Raw genomic sequence first — 18,529 nt, forward strand, 5'->3', positions numbered from 1 at the left:
TACGTATATATATGTATATATCTCGTATATATGTATATATCACCACAATGTGCATATATATGCAAATGTACATATATACGCAAATTTGAATATATACATATACTATTGGGAATACTATTGGGCCATAAAAAAGAAGGAAATCCTGCAATTTGTGACAACATAGGTGAACTTGGGGGACATTATGCTAAGTGAAATAAGCCAGATGCAGAAAGACAAACACTGCATGACCTCACTTCTTTGTGGAATCTAAGATAGTCAAACTCATAGAGGCAAAGAGTAGAATAATGGTTGCCAGAGGCTGGGAGTAGGAGGAAACGGGAAGATGTTTGTCAAAGGTACACATTTTCGGTTATACAAGATGAATACATTCTGGAGATCTACAGCAGCAGGCCTATCTGTAGTTAATAATGTATGCATGTATTAAAACATCAATTTGTGTACCTTAAATATATACAATTCCTCTTGTCAATTATACTTCAATAAAGCTGAAAACATCCAAAAGGAAAGAAGGAAGGAGGGGAAGGAGGGAAGGAGGAAGAGAAGGAAGGAAAGAAAATAAGATTCTTTCAGATAACTGTAGTACATTTTCCTCCTAGGAACTCATAATTCTTGCAAAATCACTTCCCCATTTTCTCTCTGAATTTACAGATAGGGACACTGGGGCCCAGATGGATTAAGCACTCTGACTATAGTTGTCTAGGGCAGAGTGGAAACTACACCCTGGAGATCCTAGACTTGCAGGCCGCCAAGCAACTCTGCTTTTCCATCCCATCCCTTTTAGAGGCCTTGTCGTACAATTCTCTCATGCCCACCCACAGTTCCCCTTAACATCTGAGAAGGTAGTAGGTACTGTCAAACTCATTCGCTCCTAGGAAGACAGGTGCTTTAGAAAAGGTTGGATAGGGGCTCAGGTACCACCTCGCTCCTCCTTCCAGCTAGGGTAACTCCTCCCCACCTGCATGGAGCCTCCTCAGGGTGTTCAGGGCCAAAAGGGAAAGGGAGCAGCTGGGTCCAAAGAGATGTTAATTTTCCAAGTCCAGGATGAGACTGGACCCAGGCACCATTCTCCCTCCCCAATGGGAAAGAAGACTACTGCTAGTTTCACATCTCTCTCTTGGATCTTAAGGATCTTATCCATTCTGATTATGTTGATTTGCTTACCCTGAAGGGGCAGAGTAAAATGGAATAAGGACCCTTATGGGTGGATTAGGAGCCAAGATTAAATGTGAGCCTCATCCTGACCACTTAATAGCTGTAGCTGTGTGGCCTTGGGTTGATCACATATATTCTCTGAACCTGAGTTTCCTCATTGGTCAAACTGACCTGTGTGGACAGAAGCACAGGCTTTAGGTTCTGGCAAAGCTAGATGGAATCCCAGTGCTGTCACAAACCAACTGTGTGGCCATGGGCAAGTTACTCTCATTGCTTAGTCTCAATTTCCTTATTCTGTAAGGTGTAGATAACAATAAAAATCATAGCTTTGCCAGGAGGGATGAGGAGGTTGGAGTGACAGCAAGAGGCACACGGTTTCTTTTGGGATAATGGATGTTCTAAAATTGATTGTGGTGGTGGCAGTATAACTGTGAATATATTAAAAGCCATTGAATTTTACACTTTAAACGGATAAATTGTATGGTGTATGATTACATCTTAATAAAACTGTTTTAAAAATTCATAGCTTCTATTACCTGATAGTAAGTACTGGCTTACTATGTACCAGGAACTGAGATAAGTACACTATTCTCTAACATCTTAGATTATTCCTTCTCTCTGGCCTTCTAGATTCTCCTTTTCATCTCATCATCAGCCCGCCCCAAATGCCTTTGACACAGTGGGGTTGGAAATTGAGGAGGATTGGCAGCAGTGGTGGTAGCAGAAAATGATTCTGAGGTCACCTTCCTCTAACTTCACCACTACCATTATTATGGCTATCATCATCACCATCATCATCATCATCATCACCATCATCATCATGATCACCGTCATCACCTTCATCACTATTAAAATCGCCACCACCATCACCATCACCACCATCACCATCACCATCACCATCACCATCATCATCGTCATCACCACCATCACCATCACCATCACCACCATCACCATCATCATCACCACCACCATCACCATCATCATCATCACCACCACCTTCTCAAGATCACCATCATCACCATCATCATCATCACCATCATCATCATCACCATCACCATCATCTTCTCAAGATCATACCATCATCATCACCACCACCTTCTCAAGATCACCATCATCACCATCACCATCATCATTGCTGAAAGAGTCCATTGAAATGATCTTTATAATTGCCTCGTCTTCACAGTCAAAAAAATCCAAGGTCAGGAAGGAGAATAATATTATTTCAAACACACAGAACAACATTGTATGATGCTAAGTGGTCACACGCCCATTTTTCTCTTTTCCATTCCATCCTCCCAACAAGCCTATTAGAAGACCAAGCAGGTGTAATACTCTCATTTTCTGGAGGTGATGCAGACAAGTTATGACTTGCCCAATGTTTGAGGAGGAGATGAGATTGCAGCTCTTCAGTCTCACATTGGTGGGTTTTCCCTCTGCAAGGACAAGTGGTCAGGATCCTGAGTCCCAACCTGTCGGAGTCCCAATTCTGCTACCACTCACTAGCTTTGAGACCCTGGGCAAGTTACTTCATGACTAAGCCTCTGTTTCCCCAGATGTGAAATAGAGTGTAACAGTTTACTTTATAGGGTTGTTTTAAGAAGGAAATAAGAATATGCAAGAAGCACAGGTGGTCTAGAGTGGGGCACATAGCACTCTGATAACCTGTTATCATGATGCAGAGGGTTGAGACCTGGCCCCAGGAGGTAGGTGGAGTACAAGACAGGGATTCGGTTGGACAACAGTCTGGGGTTTTGGCTGTGTCTCTAAGGGGTTTTCTCTGGTTTGAGAAGTTAACATATGGAGTTGGGGGTCATTTTTTAAATCCTGTGGACTCACTTCTCCCTGACACGCCAACAAAACCAAATCTGAATTCCATCTTCTCAAGAACTCCCAGTTCAGTGGGGGCTCTCTAGGATTAAGATACCCCCAAGAAGCTGTGCACTTACTTGGCTCCCATATCCCAGCTCCTGACCCACACATCTCTGAGTCAGAAGAGAAAAAACCTTCCTATGTCCTTCACAGTACATAACAGTGTCTTACGCTTCATCAGAACTCTGATTATTGAAGGAATGAATTAACGAATGAATAAGAGAGACACCAGGTCCACCCTGATGGTAAGTAACTAAAGATACATATCTTTTTTCTTTTCTGGGGACTAGAAGAAAGAGAAGAGAGTGAAGCTGAGGTTTGTGTGCTGAGTTTTCTTTCCCAGCATGAATATGTCAAATTTCATCTGGCAGCTGGAAACCAGTCTTAAGCCCTCAGGCTGAGCTGGGTACTTCTGGACCCTCCTACTGTCTTGCAAAATGGAAAAGGAGGTAGAGGGGACCTTGGCTTGGGTCTTCCACACCATAAGATAGGGAGTGAACAGAACAAGAACAAAAGCAAGAAAGCTTGGGTTCCTATCCCGGCATGTCAATACTTTCCAGAGGGTCTTGGGCAAGTCAAGAAATGTTCCTGAGCCTCAACGTGGGGCTAAAAGTCCTGGTATTACCTACCCACAGGATGCAGCTGTTAAAAGGTTCCCATGCGATGCACAAAAATGTTTCCTCAACTATGCAGCATTGCCCAAATTGAAGATGGTATTGTTGCTTCTGTTTCACTAACAATAATGAAAATAATAATGCTGTTGTTGTTGTTGTTGTTATTCAGGAGTAAAACCGAGCCTCCAAACCTGAACTTTCAGCTCTAGGGAGTTGGAGAGCAGTGCCTACCCTGGCCTAACGCCCCCTTCAAAACAGAGCTTTGCTGCCACCTCCTGGCTGTGGAAAGGCATGCTTTTCATTACACAAATGACCTAGAGATGATGAAACTCATAAAATCTTGGATTCGCTCTTCAGAGTCAGAGGTGTCAGTCGGAATCATGTTCATCTGGAACAGCCCACTGGTTTTGCAAATGACAAAAGTCCAGATTAGTGACATGATCTGGTAACCCCTCAAGATATAGCATCAGAATCAGATATCCCAGGTCTTTTGGCTCCCAGACCAGGGCTTCCCCAACTGAGTATCCACAGAAAAGGACCTTGCAGAATCTTGAGATGGAGGGCTAAGACTCACCGGACAGACAAAGAGTGGTCCCTAGTGATGGCCTTGGCAGTAAAGAGTATGACATGGCCAAGGGTCTCTCCCCAAACCTCATGCTTCTCATGCCAGGCTGGAAGAGAAGTGTTGGTCCCAGGGGAGAAGCAGTATACCTACACAAATAGCCTCCTGCCCTTCGCAGGAACAGGTGACCAGACCCTAAATGTTTCTGGGACGAAGGTGGCCCATAGCAATTCCGAAAGCAAGGTTCCCTGGCCCTTTTTCTAGCCCAACACAAAGGACAGGATGTGCACTCCACGGCAGGATACTCAAGGTGCAATTTGACCCTTGAGACCCTTTCAACCTTTCTCCAACGTGCTCAATGTCCCAAGAGGTTGACATCAATGGGATCCTTTGCCCTGGTCTTTGGGTGGGCCTACCCAACGGGGAGCTGGGCTAGAAGAGCAGAGGGAAGGAGGAGATTAAGAGCAGTGTTTATTCCCCGTGTCTCTCCCTGTAGTCCAAAATCCCATTCCATGTCAGGTATCCCAGTCCCCGAACATTTCTGTCTCCAGATTCTGGTAACCGAGTCCCTCTTACCCCCAGCTTGTACCTCCTTGCAGGCCTAGGGAAGATAATGGAGCCCTGTTAATAGACCTGGAATTCTACTCTATCTCTGTGGATTTTCTATACCTGCCCACACCTTTGTAGAGAGTCTGTTCCTCAAACACTCTTCATATTATGCTAATTTGGATGTTGACATGGTTTGGATTTGTGTCCCCGCCCAAATCTCATGTCAAATTGTAATCCCCAGTGTTGGAGGAGGGGCCTGACGGGAGGTGATTGGATCATGGGGGTGGATTTTCCCCCCTTGCTGTTCTTGTGATAGTGAGTTCTCATGAGATCTGGTTGTTTAAAAGTGGGTAGCACCTCCCACTTCTCTCTTTTCCTCCTGCTCCAGCCATGTAAGACATTGCCTGCTTCCCCTTGCCTTCTGCCATGATTGTAAGTTTCCTGAGGCTTCCCCAGAACCTGTACAGCCTGCAGAAACATGAACCAACTAAACCTCTTTATAAATTACCTTGTCTCAGGTAGTTCTTTGTAACAGTGGGGGAACAGACTAATACAGAAGTGCTGTCTGTTTTCTGCAGGTTCAATTTGCCTGATACAGGACTCCTGCCCTACACATCTATTTTACTGCTTTATGGCCTCTTCTACAGAGCAGGGCCAGCTGACCATGCAAAGTAAGAGTGCTATCTCACAGCTATTTGTGAATATCTTCAGGTCATAAATTCCATTCAGTAGACAGTAATGTATTCAGTTTCATTGCACACTTCAACTTGGCACTGACCTTCACCAAAATCAAGCTTTTAAGATTACTTTCAGGTCTCTTTTTTAATTCAAGCCAGAGTTTACACTCCTAACTCTTGAAGAAGCAATCATTTCTACCTGGGCACTAAGTGAGATCAGTGTTGGCCTAGAACTAGCTCATTCCAGCTCAGAAGAGCCAATTATAAAATTTTCAGGAATTTTGTGAGCCAGCTGTTAAACAGAGACGCTATCAAAATTAAATTATGCAACTTACAATTAAATAAATTATATTAATAAGAAAGGTACTAAATAGTCAAAACTTACAACTTCTTAATTATTTACTACATTGTATCTATAATTTCTTGCAGTTACCTACAACTATTAAATCTGTGTGGTGAAAATAGTATCTAATCATGTGCTCTTTGTACCTCTTTCCATCTCTGCATTCAGTGTTGTTATGTTCTTAGCTTGGGATTAGCCATGGCTGGAATATTTGCACCACAGAAATTGGCAAACACTACAGAACAGGTTTTTTTCCTTTCTTTGTTAAACATTTACCAGCACATTATTGAATGGACCCAGTGAAATCCTAGTAAAAACACAACTGCAGCTCTGTATATAAAAAACTTGGAGGCCGGGTGCAGTGGCTCACACCTGTAATCCCAGCACTTTGGGAGGCCGAGGCAGGTGGATCACCTGAGGTCAGGAGTTCGAGACCAGCCTGGCCAACATGGTGAAACCGCATCTCTACTAAAAATACAAAAGTTAGCCGGGTGTGGAGGCGCACGCCTGTAGTCCCAGCTACTCGGGAGCCTGAGGCAGGAGAATCACTTGAACTTGGGAGGCAGAGTTTGCAGTGAGCAGACATTGCACCATTGCGCTCCAGCCTGGATGACAGAGTGAGACTCTGTCTCTAAATAAATAAATAAATAAAATTTAAAAAGATATTGGAATATGTAGGGCCACCCACTCTTCCTAACAGCCCACAAGTCCAACTAGGTAAGCTTATACAAGGTAGCAAATTGAGAAATCTTCTCAGGACTAGGGATTTACATACTGCACAGTGCAGGGAAGGGAAGGAAGGCAGAAAGACAGGTGTAAGCTATGCTGACCAAGTCTCAACTTCACTGCTATACTCTATGATAAGAATTCCTTCAGCTGTAACAGAAAGTCAGCTACAAGTCTTTCCAGGGGAAAAAAAAAAGGAAAATATATTGGTTTACCTAAATGAAAATTCCAAGGGTAGTCAATTTTCAGGCTGACTGGATCCATGGATTCATGGTTAGATCTGGGTTTTAAGATGATTTCTTAATTCTTTCTCTCTTTCCTTCTCTCAGTTCTGCTTTCCTCTAAATTAACTTTATTCCCAAGAAGGTGACCCCTTTAGGATGACAAAATGGCCAGGCCTCTAACCTATATCTTAAAATCTTAGGAGCCTAAAGATAGTTCCAGCAAAACCCTAGGGCTGATTCTCATTGGCTGTAATTGCCTAGCATGGTCATGTGCCCCTGGTCAGGAGGTGGTAGGAGGATGTGGTACTTTGATGAATCAGATCTGATTCATGAGCCCACCTCTGAAGCTTTGGGTGGAACCAGCCCCACCCAGACTGCGTGAACTGAGAGTCAAGAGGGGTGTTTCTTATCCCTCCCACTACTAGGTCAAGTTCCTAGTCCCAGAAGAAACAGTGTGGAAAGAGACAAGGAATTCCATGATGAGGGCTCACTAGACTGCACTGAGTCTATTTCTCACTTTTAAATTTCAGCTGGTCATGCCTTCCCATTGGATCATTGTGTAGACAAAACCACATGATGGCTGCAAACGCCCTCCAGCCCCGCCCAAAATAAGCTATCTAAGAACGCCAGTAGGCACTTTCCTCTCTTCTGTACTTGTCCTCACTTGTCTTTTTACCACGAAAGAGACAATGCTGCTAAGATTCTAAGATGCAGGCTATATCTCTTTCTTCCCTCGCTGTTGAACCAGCTGGCACTCAGACCCAGCAGACACCTCTCGTCCTTCAACTCCTGCTAAGAGTCCAACTTATCTTAATGAATATGATTCCCCACCCCCACCGCCATGACCCAAATTCCATGAGAGGCCTCTCACTGCTGACAGGAGGAGAAGGAGACCATTGCTCAGAGCCACTGCCCCCAGCCAGGAGTTTCTTGTCCCATGACTCAGGAAGGAGAGATCCGAGTGGCGCCAGACAAAACATCTGGACTTAAAAAATCTGGACATGGCTGGGATCCGGACCCAGGGCCGCCCACAGCAGGTTGGCGGCTCCTGCTGAAGCTAGCAGACAACTCATCCATTCAGCCAGGAGTTGACAGAGGACCTATGATGTGCCAGGAGCTGTGTATTAGTCTGTTTACATGCTGCTGATAAAGACATACCCGAGAGAGGGCAATTTACAAAAGAAAGAGGCTTAATTGGACTTACAGTTCCACGTGGCTGAGGAAGCCTCACAATCATGGTGGAAGGCAAGGAGGAGCAAGTCCCATCTTACCTGGACGGCAGCAGGCCAAGAGAGAATGAAGAAGCAAAAGCGGAAACCCCTGACAAAACCGTCAGATCTCGTGAGACTTATTCACCACCACGAGAACAGTATGGGGGAAACCTGCCCCCATGAGCCAATTCTCTCCCACTGGGTCCCTCCGACAACACGTGGGAATTATGGGAGTACAATTCAGGATGAAATTTGGGTGGGGACACAGAGCCAAACTATATCAAGCTGTTCCAAGCACAGAGAGCACGGTAGTGAAATAAATAACAAGAATTTGAAGTGCCTTCCTCTCAGAGATATCCCAAATTCATCTCGTGCATAAACTGTCCCCCCCGACTGGTTCGATTCTGATCTGCCTCACTTGCTCTCTCCCTTCCCTAGGAAATGCTTCCTTTCTGAGCACTTTGCTGATTGTAATCATTCTCTTCTCAGGTTATCTTGGCGTTGTCATTATCATCTTAATATCTTCTAGTAGACAAGGCAATCCTTATATGGCTACCAGAAAGGATGAAGGTTAACAGCAACTTTGTTATAATAAAAAAAAAAAAAAACTGCAAATAACCTAAAATGCTTAGAAACAGATGACTGTCTGAATATACTAGTAATAATTATAATCAGAGCAGCTAAAGTTAATTGGGTGCTTATGAGGGGCTAGGTGCTGTTTTAGGAGTTTTTGCATGCCTCAGCTTATGTAATTCTCACAAAACCTCTATGCTGTGGGTTCTTATTTTATCCTCATTTTACAGGTTGGGCTCAGAGAGGTTAAGAATTTGCCCAGCATCACACAGCTAGTAAGTGATGGGGCCTGAGTTTACAACCACCATGCTACTGTGGGATTACTTGGAGGGTTATGTACACGTTAAAGGGCAAAAGCACACCCAAATGTTTGGCTGCCTTGAGATGTATATATTAACGCATACTAAAAGAAGTTAAATGAAAGAAGTCTACATTAATATACTCGCACTAATCATAACCATGTGAAATGTATGGACGTGTCAGAAAAGCCAACATTCAGGGGAACGAAATGGAAGTTCTAATCTATTTAAGTCTTCATTTCTCTGTAAAGCTGTGTATAATTTTTTTAAGTTATCTACCTATGAGTTTTATGCCCTCTGGACTAGGCAAATCATTCACTAATTTGACAGATGAATCCTTGCTGAGATGTTAACGAGTGAGACTGGCTCAATCCCTTCACGCCTTCCCAGAAAAGACATTTTATAAGAACTTCTGAAAACAAAGCCTTGGCTCAAGACTGGCTTTCGGGGAGTGAGCTTGGCTCTGGGCAGTCCTGAGAGATGAAAGAAGAAACATTGGGTTAGTGGAGATGGGCCATCCTTGCGAAGGGTCTTGACCTCGTCAGAAGCCCCTCTCCAGAGCAAACAAGCAACCCCTCTCACCTCTCTATGCTATCCTCCCTTCCCCTTAAGTTCCCCAGGATGCTTTAAGGAGTGAGTGGAGGAAGGAAAGCCCAGGTTACTAGAGTCAAATTGAGGTGACTCTAGATGTGGCAGTCAGGGGTCCTCTGAGAGATCAGTGAGAGCAGGAGGCACAACAGGGCAAGAGTCCAGGTTAGGCAGATGCACATTCCACTGTCCAGCTCTGGGGTAATTTCCTTCCTCCAGCTGCAGGAGCTTCCCAGAAGCCTGAGCCATCTGAAAATCCCCCAAGGGCTGGAGCCAGCCCAGGAAACACTGAACAAAACAGCTACAAATGCTGGGAGGGTGGGGAGGAAGAATGAGAAAAGAGAAGAGGAGGCACTGGCTTAGGGGCAGAGAACGGATAGCATCTATAGGGCCAGCCTGTATGGTGTGGGGAGCATATCTGGAAATATTGCGGATGTGGAAGAGTTGAGAGAACTGGTCATATTTAGCCTAGAGAAGAAGGAGAATGGGAGGATGATGATTAGCTTCAAATATTAGGTAGACACTCATGAGAAAAGATATCAGATGTATTCTGCACTGCTCTAGTCTAGAGCTTGCTATTCTAAGTGTGGTCCATGGACTAGCAGCATCAATATCCCGTGGGCACTTAGAAAGACAAAATTTCAGGTCCCTCCCAGACGTAGTGAACCCATCCTTCACAGGATCCCCAGGTGACTTGTGCCCACATTAAGTTTGAGAAGTGCAAATCTGGAGCACTGCCACTCAAGTCGTGGTCCAGGGACAAGTGCTCATCTCCTGAACTGTTTGTTAATGATCTTCCATGCGGTAAGTATAGAAATTGAGAGCATTTGGATGCTTTTTCTTTTTCTTTTTTTCTTTTTTTTTTTTGAGATGGAGTTTCACTGTTGTTGCCCAGGCTGGAGTGCAATGGTGCGATCTCAGCTTACTGTAACCTCCTCCTCCCGGGTTCAGGCGATTCTCCTGCCTCAGCCTCCAGAATAGCTGGGATTACAAGCATGTGCCACCATGCCTGGCTAATTTTTTATATTTTTAGTAGAGACAGGGTTTCACCATGTTGGTCAGGCTGGTCTCAAACTCCTGACCTCAGGTGATCCGCTCGCCTCAGCCTCCCAAAGTGCTGGGATTATGGCGCGAGCCACCGCACCTGGCCGTTTGGACACTTTTAAAGCAATTTAATGCTGTGGTGACATCCAAGTTCATGGTCAGCAGACACATCCCATTGAACAGAATGTATTTTCAGTGTTGCAGAACTGGTTGTACCTGGAAGGTCCACAATGGATGGAGGTGGGAGGATCGTTTACCACAGAGAGTTTGAGAAGCTGTGTACAGAACAGTGGTTCCCAAACTTCAGCAAGTCTCAGAATCACCAGGAGGGCTTATTAAAATGCAGACTGCCGACCCCATCCCCAAAGTTTCTGATTCACTAGTTCTGGGGTGGGGCCTGAGAATCTGCATTGCTAACAAGCTCCCACGGGGTGCTGATGCTGGTGGTACCATAACCACACAGTGAGAACTACTGATCTAGATTAAAAGACAGGTCCAGAGCAGTAGATAAGAGTTATAGGACCCAGACTCTAGCTCAATATGAAGAATATTCTAACAGTATTAAACTAACCCCAAAGCTAGCAGAAACAAAGAAATAACTAAAATTAGAGCAGAACTAAATGAAATTGAGACCCAAAAATCCATACAAAGGGTCAACAAAACCAAAACTTTGTTTTTCGAAAGGATAAACAAGAGTGATAGGCAACTAGGTAGATTAAAAAAGAAAAAAGAGAGAAGATCCAAATAAGCACAATCAGAAATGACAGAGATGACATTACAACCGATCCCACAGAAATACAAAAGATCCTCAGAGGATACAAAGGCATAAGAATGATATAATGAACTTTGGGGACTCAGGGGGAAAGGCAGAGGGTGGTGAGGGATTAAAGACTATACATTGGGTACAGTATGCACTGCTCAGGTGACAGGGGCACCAAAATCTCAGAAATTACCACTAAAGAACTTATCCATGTAACAAAAAACTATCTGTTCCCCAAAAAGTATTGAAATAAAAAATATCCTGTTTTCCCCCAAGAACTATTGAAATAAAAAATAAAATCTTGAGACTGTAATGAACACCTCTATGCATATAAACTAGAAAATCTAGAGGAAATGGATAAATTCCTAGAAACACACAACCTCCCAAGATTGAATTAGGAAGAAATTGAAACCCTGAACAGACTAATATCGAGTTCTGAAGTTGAATCAGTAATTTAAAAACCTACCAACAAAAAAAGCCCTAGACCAGATGGATTCACAGCTGAATTCTACCATACTTACAAAGAAGAGCTGGTACTAATTCTACTGAAACTATTCCAAAAAACTGAGGAGGAGGGACTCCTCCCTAACTCATTCTATGAAGCCAGCATCACCCTGATATCAAAATCTGGCAAAGACATAATGAGAAAAGACACCTACAGGCCAATATCCCTGATAAACATAAGCACAAAAATCCTCAACAAAGTATTAGCAGATTGAATCCAGCAGTACATCAAAAAGTCAATTCACCACAATCAAGTAGGCTTTATTCCTGGGATGCAAGATTGGTCCAATATACACAAATCAATGGATGTGATTCATCATATAAATAGAGTTAAAAATAAAAATGATTTGATTATCTCAATAGATGCAAGAAAAGTTTTTGATAAAATCCAACATCCCTTTAGAATAAGAACCCTCAACAAACTAGGCACCAAGGGAACATACCTCAAAATAATAAGAGCCTTCTATGACAAACCCACAGCCAACTTCATACTCAATGGGCAAAAGCTGGAAGCATTTGCCTTAAGAACAAGAACAAGGCAAGGATGCCCAGCATCACTATTCCTATTCAATATAGTTAGAAGTCCTAGCCAAAGCAATCAGGCAAGAGAAAGAAATAAAAGGCATCTACATAGGAAAAGGAAAAGTCAAATTATCTCCCTTAGCTGACAGTATGATACTATACCTAGAAAACCCTAAAGACTCCAGCAAGGCAGGGCGCAGTGGCTCACACCTATAATCCCAGCATTTTGAGAGGCTGAGGTGGGAGGTTTACTTGAGGTCAGGAGTTTGAGACAAGTGTGGCCAACATGGCAAAACCTTGTCTCACTAAAAATACAGAGCAGTTTGGAGATTTATCAAAGAACTTAGAACTGCCATTCAGCCCAGCAATCTCATTACTAGGTATACACCCAAAGGAAAATAAGTCATTCTACCAAAAAGACACATGCATTTTTATGTTCACTGCAGCCCTATTCACAATAGCAAAGACATGGAATCAACCTACGTGCCCATCTATGGTGGACTGGATAAAGAAAATGTGGTACATATACACTGTGGAATACTACTCAGCCATAAAAAAAATGCTCAAAGATTCAATGCAGAAGCAGACTTGAGAATCAGCTATCTTCTAGTAAGCCAGAAATTTTAAAGATTTGCAAAAATGTAAGACAATACTACTTTCAACTCACTATTTTTTGTTTTGTTTTGGGAAATAGTCATTTTCATAAAAATAGATTATATTAAGGTAATGCATCAATTATTGCTATCTTAAATTAGTAATGTTTGTAATTTCTCAGTTTTATTGTCTAGTATGGTAAATTTCAACAGATAGGACCCAAATAAATGAAAATTCTTTGAGGTCTTTAATAATTTTTAAGAGTGTAAGGGGGTCCGGAGACCAAACTTTGGGAAACCTTTTAGCTAATCCTTGAAGAAGTCTATTGTGGCCAGGAGTTATCTCCTTCTACTCCTCTCTCAGCACAGCCTCAACCTGCCCTCAGTGAAGCAAACATGCCCAGGGTTCAGTGGAGGAAAAGGGAAAAGGAAACCTCCTAACTTCCTGGAATGTGCCCTGGACAGCTCCCCCAGAATGCCAGGGGAAGTGTCACATCCTGTTCTCCCGAACAAATGACTATAGAGGTCTCTCCATCACTGAAGGTGCTGGGCATATCTGAGCCAGTAGGGAGAAAAGAGGGATGGAGCGAGACTCCTAGAACTACAGAACAAGGAGAACTCCTTATCACACCCACACTACTCTGCCGATCCTGCTTCCAGCCAATACTTCCACTAATAGCTTTGGAGGGAATGTGAATTTAGCTGCTGTGCTGGTTTTAGGGACCCTGTACCTTCGCTTTCTATGATCCCCTGTCTTCTCCCTCCCCCGAAAAAAACAAGCACTTGGGGGCATCCCCCCATCGCATATCCTGCAAGCTTACAAAAACTAGTTATCCACCAGGCTTAAGGGAAGACTGGTATAAATGATCTGTGGTTTCCCATTGCTTCCAGCATTATAGAGCCCAGAGTGGAGAAGCTGTATCTGTGCTCTACTCATTACTGTAAATGACTAGTGTAATACACAAGGAGATGCTTCGCGGCTCTGGAAAAAAACAGTGCAGTGAAGATGGTTGTGAAACACTCATGTCAGGATTGCTATATTTCTTTTTTTAATTTAATTTTATTTTATTTATGTATTTATTTTTGAGACAGAGTTTCACTCTTGTTTCCCAGGCTGGAGTGCAATGGCACGATCTCGGTTCACCAAAACCTCTGCCTCCCGGGTTCAAGCGATTCTCCTGCCTCAGCCTCCTGAGTAGCTGGGATTACAGGCATGCGCCACCACACCCGGCTAATTTTGTATTTTTAGTAGAGACGGGGCTTCTCCATGTTGGTCAGGCTGGTCTCGAACTCCGGACCTCAGGTGATCTGCCCGCCTCGGCCTCTCAAAATGCTGGGATTACAGGCATGAGCCACTGTGCCTGGCCAGGATTGCTATATTTCTTGGCTTTAAACACTGATGAGAGTGAAACTTTTAAGGAAGAAATAATTCCAGTTTTACCCAAACTTTTCCAGAGGAGGAATGGGGACAAGAAAGTCACGCCCCAGCTTATTTTATGAGGCCAGTATTATCTTGATATCAAAGCAAAAATTATAGGTCAATTTCACATATGAACATCGATGCAACAAATCCTAAAAAACATATTAGCAAACTGAATTCAGCAATATATAAGAAAAATAATATAACCTGACATAAGGTTGGATTTATTCCAGAATTTTACATTTAATTTAACATTAGAGAATCTATTCAAGTTAAGACACTACATAAACAGATAAAAGCAGAAATTCATGTGATCATTTCAATAGATGCAGAAAATGTATATTTGATAAAATTCATAGCCATAGATGATTTTTAAAAATGCTTTCTCTTAAACTGGGAATAAAAGGGAACTTCCATGATGTGAGAAAGAGTCTCTACAAAAGTCTTACAAAAACATCAGATTAAGGAAATGTTGAAACCTTTTCCTTTGAGATCAGGAATAAGATACGAATGCCAACCATCATTATTTCTATTCATCAAGGTACTAGAAGTCCTACCTAATACAATACAGCAGGAAAAAGACACTTAAAATACAAGGATTGGGAAGGAAAGAACAAAATTATTATTTGCTGATTGTATACAAAGAAATTTCCAAAGAATCAACATATAAAAATTATAATTAATAACAAGGTTTAGCAAGGTAGCTGTTTTCAAAAATCAAAATACGCTAAATGCAATGAGGTATACCAAATTGGCTCTTGGAAGAGAAAAAAAAGACTAGTGGAAAAACTGGTGAAATCCAAACACAGCCTGGAATTTACCTATTAGTAATGTACTGATGTTGAGCTGTTAGTTTTGACAAATGTACCGTGGTTACATAAGATGTTAGCATTAGGGAAGGCTGTGTTTGGGGTATACAGGAACCCCCTGCACCATATTTGCAAATTTTCCATAAATCTAAAATTATTCCCAAGTAAAATGTTTATTTATAATTTTTGTTGGTTTAAAATTTTCTTTTTTTGGAGACAGGATCTTGCTCTGTCACCCAGGCTGGAGTGCAGTGGCATGACCACAGCCCACAGCTGCTTCGACCTCCCAGGCTCAAGCAATCCTCCCACATCAGCCGCCCAAGTAGCTGGGACTACAGGCACACACCACCAAGCCTAGCTAGCTAATGTTTTTTTTTTTTTTTTTTTTTTTTTCGTAGAGACAGGGCTCTCACTGCGTTGCCCAGGCTGATCTCAAACTCCTGGCCTCAAATGATCCTCCTACCTTGGCCTCCCAAACTGCTGAGATTACAGATATGAGCTACCACGCCTGGCTATAAAATTTTTTTGACTTAAAATTCAAAAGTAAATTGTAAGTGTATATACAAGCATCAAATAATTTCAAAGGTTGAAAATTATTTTTTAAAACTATGCTGTTTCTAATTAAATAAAATGAATCAGGTTCTTAGCAGTAAATCAAACAAAGCATGTATAAGACCTCTGTGAGAAAAATCATAAAACACTCTCATTAAGAGTGTTCTGAGGTGAGCAGGTCCATGCAAACCTACACCCAAAGGCCAAGGGAGCTGAGAAGCCAAAGAAAGAGGCTGACAAATCCAGTTTCTCAAGAAGAAATATTTAATGGGGACTTATGAACAGAAGTGATGACACAGTGGATCCCCATACCCACTCTTCAGAAAATATCTTTTCTATAGCAAGCTTTTATGGTAAAACAGGTGCAGCTGGTCATATCTCAGACTTTCTTACTGCAACTCATGACCACCGGAAAGGTTATGTGACCATCTTTATGATGGGTTATCTGTGCTACAGGTATTGTTTTAAGACCTGGCTGCAGACCACCTTGGTATGCAGGAATTAAACATTGGTCATCATTGCAGTTTAGCTTCAAGATGCCTTTTGCCATGCAAGAGACTTTTTTCCTACACAGAACTATTTGATTAAAAGACCTAAAGGTATACCACATTCATCGGTTAGAAGACGCAATAGCATAAAGGTATGAATTCCTCCCAAATTGATTTATTCAGTGCAATCCACATAAAAAGTCTCTACAGAGTTTTCTTTCTTCCCTCCTTTCCCTCTCCTTCTCTCTCTCTGTATACATCTCTATCTCTGCCTTTCTCTGTCTCTAACTCTGCCTTTCTCTATCTGTCTCTGTCTTTCTTTTTCATTACAGAGCTTAACAAGATAATTCCAGATTTTATAAGGAAATGTAAAAGATCAAGAATAGCTAAGACACTATTGGCCAGGTGCAGTGACTCATGCCTGTAATCCCAGCACTTTGGGAGGCTGAGGCCGATGTAATGCTTGAGTCCAGGAGTTTAAGACCACCCTGGGCAACATGGCAAAACCCCATCACTACTAAAAATACAAAAAATTAGCCGGGCATGGTGGTGGATGCCTGTAATCCCAGCTACTTGCCGAGGCACGAGAATTGCTTGAACCAGGGAGGCTGAGGTCGCAGTGAGCCAAGATCGCACCACTGCACTCCAGCTTGGACAACAGAATGAAACTCTATCTCAAAAAAAAAAAAAAAAAAAAAAAAACAGCTAAGACACTCTTAAAGAAGAAAAAGGCAAAAATGTTTGCTCTACAAAAAGACTCATGGGACACTGAGAAGAACATCTCTTTTAAGAGAAAGCAGCTTGATTTCAACAAATACTATGCCACAGTAAATAGTGAATATTTGTTGAGAGTGCTTGTTACGTGCCAGGTACTGCTCTAAATCTTCTTTTATACTCATTCCATTCCTCACAACATTCCAAAGAGATAGATACATTCTTACTCCACTAACAATATGGGAAAACCGAAGTATAGAGTTTAAGTGACATGCCCAAAGAGCTATTGACAGATGCGGAATTTGAACCTAGATTGTCAGGGTCCCACATTTAGTCATAATGATATAATTTAGAACACGGATGAACTTACTGGTGAGGTGAGACTTAATAGTTTTTTATTTGTTTATTTATGTAAAAGAAAAAGAAATGTAATTAGAAACTAAAATCTGAACCAGAATATTTCCATTCAAGTATGAAGCAAACTAAAATATGACATGATTTTGATGGAGTGTAAAGAAAGAGTGTCCATTTGACTTTGACACTTGGGAATTTTCCATCAAATGGAACAGAGTTAGTGAGACAGGATTACATTTCCTCTTGTTATGGGTCGAATTGTGTCCCCCAAAAAGGATACGTTGGAGTCCTCATCCCCAGGACCTCAGAATATGACCTTATTTAGAGATAGGCTCTTCACAGAGGTAATTAAGTTAACATTAAGTTAATTAGGGTCATTGGGGTGGGCCCTAATCCAATAGGACTTGTATCCTAATAGAAAGGGGAAATTTGGACGCAGACATGCACATAGGGAGAATGCCATGTGAAGATTGCATTTATGCTGCCAAAAGCCAGAAGCTAGGAGAGAGGTCTGGAATTGATCCTCCCCTAGTCCTTGCCCTAGAGAAGGATGACCCTGTCAGCATCTTGATCTTAGGCTTCTGGCCTGCAGAACTGTGAAATAATTTATTTCTCTTGTTTAAGTCACTCAGTTTGTGGTACTTCATTAGGACCACCCTAACAAACAAATATACCTCTCTACAGGTCTAATTACACTGCTTGGCTCAACAATGAAAAATAGTTAATGTCTTTTGCTGGTTTTCACTTTTTAGAGTCAATCTATAGACAAGGCACAGAAAACTTAATTTCATTCATATGGACTCTTGAGGGACATCAAATAGCTGAAACAATTTTGAAAAGAACAGAGTTGGAGGTCTCATACTTCCTGATTTCAAAACCTACTACAAAGCTATAGTAATCAAAATAGTATGGTATTAGCATAAAGACAGACATATAGACCAATGGACTAGAATAGAGAGCCCAGAAATAAACCCTCACATATATGTCAATAATTTTCAATAAGGTTACTGATATGGTTTGGCTCTGTGTCCCCATCCAAATCTCATCTTGAATTATAATCTCCACAGTCCCCACATGTCAAAGGAGGGAACTGGTGGGAGGTGACTGGATCATGGAGGCAGTTTCCCCCATGCTGTTCTCATGATAGTGAGTAGTGAGTGAGTTTTGTAAGTGTTTGGCAGTTCCTCTTTCACACACTCTCTCTTGCCTGCCACCATGTAAGACATGCCTCCCCTCCCACCATGATTGAAAGTTTTTTGAGGCCTCCCCAGTCATGTGTAACTGTGAGTCAATTAAACTTCTTTTCTTTATAAACTGTCTGGTCTCAGGTATTCTTTATAGCAGTGTGAAAATGGACTAACACAGGTACCAAACCATTTAAT

General features: G+C 42.2%; 1 long non-coding RNA gene across 1 annotated transcript in view; it reads right to left on the reverse strand.

Annotated features, from left to right (window-relative positions):
• LOC134735266 (uncharacterized) overlaps positions 1-7,981 on the reverse strand; it is a 48,761-nt gene extending 40,780 nt beyond the window's left edge. Inside the window, exon 1 of the long non-coding RNA XR_010118260.1 lies at positions 7,921-7,981. This is a non-coding gene — a long non-coding RNA (uncharacterized lncRNA). The remainder of the gene's footprint in view (positions 1-7,920) is intronic.
• Between the last annotated feature and the right edge of the window lie 10,548 nt (positions 7,982-18,529).

This window comes from Symphalangus syndactylus, chromosome 20 (genome assembly GCF_028878055.3).
Source record: "Symphalangus syndactylus isolate Jambi chromosome 20, NHGRI_mSymSyn1-v2.1_pri, whole genome shotgun sequence".
NCBI classification, from domain to species: domain Eukaryota; kingdom Metazoa; phylum Chordata; class Mammalia; order Primates; family Hylobatidae; genus Symphalangus; species Symphalangus syndactylus.